Raw genomic sequence first — 7,692 nt, forward strand, 5'->3', positions numbered from 1 at the left:
TCACTACAAAGTAAATACTAGTTATTATAAATCACCTCCATAAATAATAGGCCCAGATGGAGGCAGTCCTTCTTCTGATGAGACAACTGTAATTGCTTTTAATTTCATGCTTTCACTTGCAGCACTTGCTAATTCTTGAATTTGTAATCTCTGGTGTTCTTAGTCATTAGTACAAATTAGCAGTGTTGTGCTATATGCAAATAAGCTGGCTGAAAAAGTCAGCTATGTGGAAAATACTGTAAATAACCCTTTTCAACTCAATTAAACAATGTCGGTGTGCTACCCCAGGCATTAAGGAACAAGAAACTGACGGAAGCTTTTAAAAACCTTTGGGTCCAATCTAGAAAAACCTTACACAGACAAAATTCTCACTGTCTTCAGCAGAAACCTTCCACACCCAAGAGTATTAGCTTAATCCCAGAGATGAAATACTATGTGCATAAAAGATGAGAAATATGAGCCAATATTTACTGATGTTGCTCATGCTTTCATAATTTTTAATTCCCACAGTAAAGATAGAATTGAAATATGAAGTGCAATGAAAGGCATGCCCTTCAGCCATTTCCTAGCTGTACTCTGCTGATATTTGATACCTCAAGATACTTTGTTGTTTTCAAGCGAGTATGTGATGAAATGGTTTTAAAAAATTTCACATACATATGAACAGCCATGAACAGTAATTGACCAATATGTATAGTTAAAAAGTATTTTTATATATTTTAATTCAGAGATTAATTTCATTTGAAACTATAGTGTTTATTCAGTTTTTAAATGTAAGCTGTACTAATATTCTGCAGAACACAATTCCTTAAACTGTAGATCATAACTATTTACAGGATGGGAGCAGTGGCCACAAAAATTTTGGCCACAGTAAAAATTTTCTAAATCCATAAAAACCAAAAAATTAATTTGAAATAAAACGTGTAGTGGAGTGGGGTGATGGCTCAGTGGGCAAATCTTTGAGCAAACGTGAGGACCTGGGTCCAGAAGCCACATCAAGCCAGACTTATTGGTATGTATCTGTGATCTCAGCTCCCTTTTGGTTAGACAGAGAGCAGAGGCAGGAGAGCCTCCAGGGCTGCGGCAGCCAGCTAGCCCAGCCTAGGATACAGGAACGAGGGATCCTGTCTCAAACACGGTAGAAGGTAAGAACCAACACCTGAGGTTGTCTTCTGACTTCTGTGAATGCACCGTGGGACACAAGAAGCTACACTCACACACATCAACACACAAATCACACACATGGGATCAAATATGTAACAAATCTAAGGTTTTCTGGCAACACTTACCCACATTGCCTCATGTGACTCTATTGCAGCCTTGGTTCTGCACATCCAACATTCACTCTACGCTGCATGAAGTCGTACCCTGAGGTGCCAGCTAAGGCTGGAATGCTGTCTGAAACAGCAGTGCTCATATTGGAGATTATAGTCTCTCACAAACCAGTATTTTCACAGCACAAAGGTTACTGCTCTTGTAGAAATCCAGTGGCACAATCAGAGAGAACTAAAACAACATTTTCCTACTGTTATTCTTTCACATGTACCAAGTTAGCATGTCTTTAGATGATTGTATTGTTAGATTGTTTAGTTTATAAAATTGCTGTTCGAGTTGCTGGCTCGAATTTCGGATAATGTCAGTGAATTAATCTTGGCTTGGAATAATGATCCGAACATACTTCTGCCATATTGCACTATTTATTTCTGTGAAGTGGCATTCTCATCACTGATGATTATAAGATCAAAATACTGATCAACTTTGTGACGCAGCGAAGATGCTTTACATCTTGCAGCATTAATATTCAGCCAAGATTTAATTTTTTATCTGAATATAAGTAAAGACTTCAATTTCATCAGTATGTAAATTTGCTCTACTATTAAATATATGTTAAAATATATATATGTACAATTATATAGCAGATAATTAGTTCAAAATAAATTTCTTCATGACTTATTACCAGTAAATGTTTGATTATATACATATTTATACACATCTGTGCAGGGTCATATAAAATTTCTAAGACAAAAAAGGGTCAATATTTAAAAGAATTGAGGCATAATCCAAAATAAAAAAAATACATTCAATGAAAAAATTTATATGGACAAGTTGGATATAGTTACAGGGGCAATTGGTGGTAAATTTGGCTCTTCCACCTCTAATTTTTATTCAGTAGGTAATTGTAGTACAATTGGAATCATTACCTGGACTCCTTGATATTTGGGGCTAGATTGTCTTCTATATGCTGATGTCACAACTGCTGGATGCTTACTCCTAGAAAGCTTCAGAAGAGAACCTGGCCAATAGAAAGACATCATCACGTGTTTAGGTGGATGGAGCTTTGGCACTGTCTTAGTTAGGATTTCTGTTGTCATGAAAAAACACCATCGCCATGGCAACTCTTATAAAAAAAAACACAAAACATTTAATTGGGGCTGGCTTACAGTTTCAGAGGCTTAGTCCATTATCGTCATGGCGGGAAGCATGGGAGCGTGCAGGCAGACACGGTGCTGGAGAGCGAGACGTGAGTTCAACACCTGGAGCTGCAGGCAGCAGAAAGAGACTGAGACACACTAGGCCTGGCGTGAGTTTCTGGGACCTCACTCCCCTTCCCCAGGGATACACTTACACCACACCTACTCCAACAAGCCCACACCTCCCAGTCCTGCCAGACTCTGAGCCTCTGACGCCGTTTTCGTTCAAACTCCCGCAGGTACCACCGCCATCCTTTTGAGGCAAAGGCACAGCCGCAGATTGTGTTGAAGTCACTGTGGAGGTTTGAATGAGAAATGTCTCGGGTACTCGAATACTTGGCCCCTTTTTGGTGGTGCTGTTTGGGAAATGTGGCCTTGCTTGCAGCTTAATTTCTCTGTTTCTCGTTCCAGCTACCATGCCTGCCACATGGCTACCACGCTGGCAATTCCGGCCATCATGGACTCCAGCCCCTTGAAACAATAAACCAAAGCAAACTCTTCGTTCTGTCAGTTGCGTTAGTCATGGTGTTTAATCACAGCAACAGAAAAGTAAACCCCACAGTCACCTGCAGCGACTTCCTCCAGAGAGGGAGGAGAGCCACCACCACGTTGTGATTAGTCACCAATAACGAGTGACTTACTCGACCTTGTGTGCAGAATGTAACCTCCGTGCAGACTGCCAACAGTGGAGTCAGAGAGCTTCCAGGTTTGTGAAAACAGTTTCAGGAGAGCGTGGCATTCCTGGAGGTCCTAGAATGTCTGTATCCCCCCATCTCCGCTTGCATCCCTAACACATTCATTTGACTGTTTCTGAGGGTATTGGTCAGAACAAGCTGATAATAGTAAGCAAGCTATTTAACCGAATTCTGTGGCCCTTTACAGCATAATGTTGAAACAGAGGGAGGTGGTACTGTGAGAATTTGTAGCCAATAGAGATAAAGTGTAGACACCTAAGGACCCAATGCTTGAGGAGCTGGTATCTGAGGTGGGGCAGTCTGGGGACTTGAAGTCTTAGAGTGGCCGGATACCACTGCCAGATATTTTGCAACAGAATTAAACTATAGGACACCCAGCTACTGTTCAGAGAGTTGAACATTTGACTGGGATGGAGGAACTCAGAGTTGTGTTACAAGTAGATGATAGGATAATCTTATCTTCATGGGAATGAAACAAAACCCAGAAATTTATTCCAGAAAGAATAATAGGAACCTTGCCAGGAGGGCTCACTAGGGCCCAGATGTGCTTCTTTGTAAAAGAAATGAAAACGTGTGTGTGTGTGTGTGTGTGTGTGTGTATGTGTATATGTACGTCATGAAGCAGCCTGTAGTCAAAGACAACTTTCTGAAGTCAGTTCTCTTCTTCCATAGTGGCATGTGGGGATGGAACATGGGTTGTCAGGTTTATAGGATGAGGGCTTTGCCCTGCCAAGGTACCTTGCCTGCCCTGGAGTCTTCATTTCTTGCAAACATTTTTATTGACAGTGAAGACTTAGTTCTTTTACCTTCTCATCTTTATGTGCATCACACAAAACAATAACTTTAATAACTATTATAAGTGTAAATAAATGTTCACTTACAACATCTCATTACTGTATTATGATAGGGATAATAATGGTTGGGGCAAAGGGTCTAAATCCAATTCCACATAGCTCTATTGATCTTCTGTCTTATTCTTTCTCAAAGATCTGACAAACCCCTCTTCTGCCAGCCCCATATACCATTATACATTCCTTTCTTAGATCTGTGTGCATAGAAAACAAAATTAACACTCTCTTTCCCCTAATTTTCCTTAAATGGTCACCAAACTGGTTCAAGGGAATATCTTTGCAATGTGGGGTATCTGTACAAGTTTTGGCTCGCTATATGTTTTTCTTTTTTTTTTTTTGTATGGATTTTCTCTGTATGGTTTGTACATATACTATGCAGTATAATAGAAAATGTAAGAGAGGAGCAGGAGAAGAGGAAGAGGGGAAAGAGGAGAGGGAAGCCTGTGAAGATAGAAATCAACTTCCTGTTTTAAGGCTATCATTACCATTTTGTCTACACTAGTACTTGAAATAATAAAGACTTTTACTCATTCACATAATCAGTTTGCTAGTTCTTTCTACTAAACAAAACCAGAACTTCATGCCAGAAAGCAGAGTCACTGATAGGTAATATATCTGCTGTGCTTCTCCTGACCTATATGGTGCCAAGATGTCTTACTATGACTTCTTTATAAGTCTGTAATCTTTGAAGTTTATAATTAACCATGAATTAGTAGTATTTGTAAGTATACATTGCATTTCTAAGGGAAGTTGATTTAGTGTCTTTCTCTGTGTGTGTGCGTGCACACGCGCGCACACATGCGTTTGTGTGTGTGAGTGTGTTGTAGCAGTATTAGCAGTATCTCTCTCCCAAAGGCTTACATTCATACTTGATTCATTGTTTTGCATGGCAGGTTTATGTATGAACTATTGCTTGTTTTTTGCTTTGAAATGTCAGGGGATCACCTTCCTCCTACAGCATTTCATTTGTCTTTGTTAATTATTCTTTTACTCTGGGGTTCTGTTTTTCCCCCCACTGGTAAACTAATTCTTTTTTGTCATGCTTGAGTTCAACATCAGTTTTCTGCTTTAAGGTGACTCTACAATCTATTCTGTATTGATGACATGAGAAAAACAGGTAATATATTTGAATCCAAAAGCACTTTAGGGAAGACATCATCTCAATCATAGCTGGGTATTTGGGATTTAGAAAGGACTGCATGGCATAGAATGGATACCCAAACATTGCTTTATGTCCTCTGTGGCCTAATCAATTAACTGATGTATGACTCTTGTTTTCTTAGTCTGAAAAATTTGCCCTAATGCTTAAATAAAAGAGAACTAGTTATGGTTACCAAATTAATTTTTTAGAAAAATAAAAATAAGACCTGGGTAAAATATTTTGCTTAAAAAATTAAAACATGGAATTCAAATATGAAAAAAGCTGTATAGGTTAATGGTCATTCATGAATAATGCCTTCCAGTAGGCTATTTGACAATGAAGGAACTTTTTTTTCCTTGTCACATACAGGGGGTGGGGTGGGATTGCAGCTGGAGGTCGTGGATACTGAAAAACCATCTATACTCTGCCTGATGTAAATAGGGCACTGTCTAATGCCACTAAGCACCTCTGTGGAGATAGAAATCCTGTGCAGACCACTGGGTAGTCCAGTGGTCCCCACGGCATTGGCGGCAGCAGCATCTGAAAACTAATAGACACAGACCAGCTCAGGCCTCCAGTTGTAGCCCCCAGGCTGCCAGAGTTGGGTCTGAAGGCTGAGTCTCAACCAGCACTTTGGTGATTCCAGTTCATCTGTGTTTGAGAGCCTCTGGTAGATGTTTCAGCCTTCTTTTCTGCTTTAAAAAAAATGTGAATTCTTGCTTGGCACTTAACTTCTTTTGGGTGGTGGAGAGGATGTGAAATCAAGATCTTCTGACTCTGGCTAGCCCCAGACCCTCTTTGTATGATATTCCCTCTCTAATTCCCCGGACCAAAGAAGTTCTCTTTTTAGAAGCGATCTGTGTCTTCTTGCCTTTTCTGTTCTAAAGTACGAGCACGGGTCAAATCTGGGCTTTAGTCTACTGCAGTCACTCTACTCTGTGCTTTTGAAGACTGCTGAAACTTGCCCTCCACTATGCCAGCACCAGCAAGTGGAGTGCTTTGCATCTCAGGGTTTCTGAGGCAGTGTCCCGAGTTCTTTCTGCCTGCCAGCCTGTTAAAATCATCTGCTGTATAGCTTTGAGCTATGGTTGGTTTTAGTTTGCCACCTCATACTTGCTTTTCAAATGGAAATCTCCACTATATAAATGACTCAACGTATATTTCAAGTGATGGTGACTGGACAGGAGTTTCTTCTTGTCCAATGAAGTATACCACATTTTCTTCCCCCTAGAATCCTGAGACCACGAGCCAAATGTTTCCAGGGAAGGATGTTGAAGCTTGAGGAGGAAACAGTCCTCAAGAAAAATGAGTTAGGAAGGCTCATGGTTTTTGCTACTCATCCATTCCCCATTAGGCATTCAAATCCTCATTCTAGTGTATGAAAAGCCAGCTTTTGTATGAGCCTTTATGACAGAGTGGAGGAATGAAAATCTTATAATTAAGAACCTAGTCTTCATTGTTAGCCTGCAAATCATACAATAAAACAAACCTGGCAGACATGGCCAAATGTTCTTACTCAATTAATTTGGAAACATATTATTCATCTGTTGTGGCCTGCTATTGCAGCTGATGGTTCTCTTCTCTTGAGCTCTATTAAGGGTTTCTGGCAAGTGGTACTGCCAAAGGGCTGAAAACCTGAACATAAAGCGATTGCTTCAAATTCCGAGGAGAGGTGAACCGTGTAACCACCTGTAGTTTTCTTGTTGAATTGCCTCTTTATTTTCAGGAGGGCTAGAGATTTCTATTAAGTCAGTACAAAACACACTTCACATGGTGTGCCTGAGTGGTTTTGCATTTTGTTTTATTCTAGTTTTTTCTCTTTTGGTAGAATCTCACTATGTAGCCCAGACTGGCCTTGAACTAATGACCCTGGTGCTCCAGCCTCTGGAGTTCTGGGATCAGAGGAATGAATCACTTGCCAAGCTTCCAGTGTTTTCTTAGGAAATGACTCCTGCTTAGAAGGCCTTAGCTCTGCAATGCAGGAAATACACACAATCCCTCAACGAAAATAAGCTTCCGTTCCAACCAACCATGTCTCCTCACAAGGTACTGAAGGCTAGTCTCACGGAATCGAAGAAGATGGTCCTACTGATCGTGGTGCTGGCCCTCTTGCTTCCCTTTATATCAGGAAACAACAGAGACCTGGATTTTATTTGCCTTTTATTCTAATCTTGTTTAAGTGACACAAATTGTGGGTGGGGGAGCTGTCGCTTTGTTAGAATAGGAAGTCACTTTTTGTTTTAGTTGTCACCTTGACACTTAAGAATTTTGATGACGGGTTGCCTGGATAAGGTTGGCCTGTGGACATGACTATGAGAGATTTTTTTTTTTCTCATTGGATTTATTAAAGTGGGGATTCCTACCCTTAATGTGGATGGCATCATTTCAGGAGCTGAGGGCTGAACTGTATACACGGGGAAAAAAATGAACTGAGCAACTAAGCGTGCATTCACTCATTACCCTCTGTTCTTGGCTGTCAACGTGATGGGTCTATCATCTGCTTTCTGGAACTGTCTTGACCTCCCCACAGTGGT

General features: G+C 40.5%; 1 long non-coding RNA gene across 1 annotated transcript; it reads left to right on the top strand.

Moving 5' to 3' along the window:
• The first annotated feature begins 1,963 nt into the window (after nucleotides 1–1,963).
• LOC132649732 (uncharacterized) lies at nucleotides 1,964–4,556 on the top strand. The gene is made up of 3 exons (XR_009588243.1): nucleotides 1,964–2,581; nucleotides 2,711–2,795; nucleotides 2,883–4,556. It is a non-coding gene; the product is annotated as an uncharacterized LOC132649732 (long non-coding RNA).
• The last annotated feature ends 3,136 nt before the right edge of the window (nucleotides 4,557–7,692 follow it).

Source organism: Meriones unguiculatus, chromosome 21 (assembly GCF_030254825.1).
Source record: "Meriones unguiculatus strain TT.TT164.6M chromosome 21, Bangor_MerUng_6.1, whole genome shotgun sequence".
Classification (NCBI taxonomy): Eukaryota; Metazoa; Chordata; class Mammalia; order Rodentia; family Muridae; genus Meriones; species Meriones unguiculatus.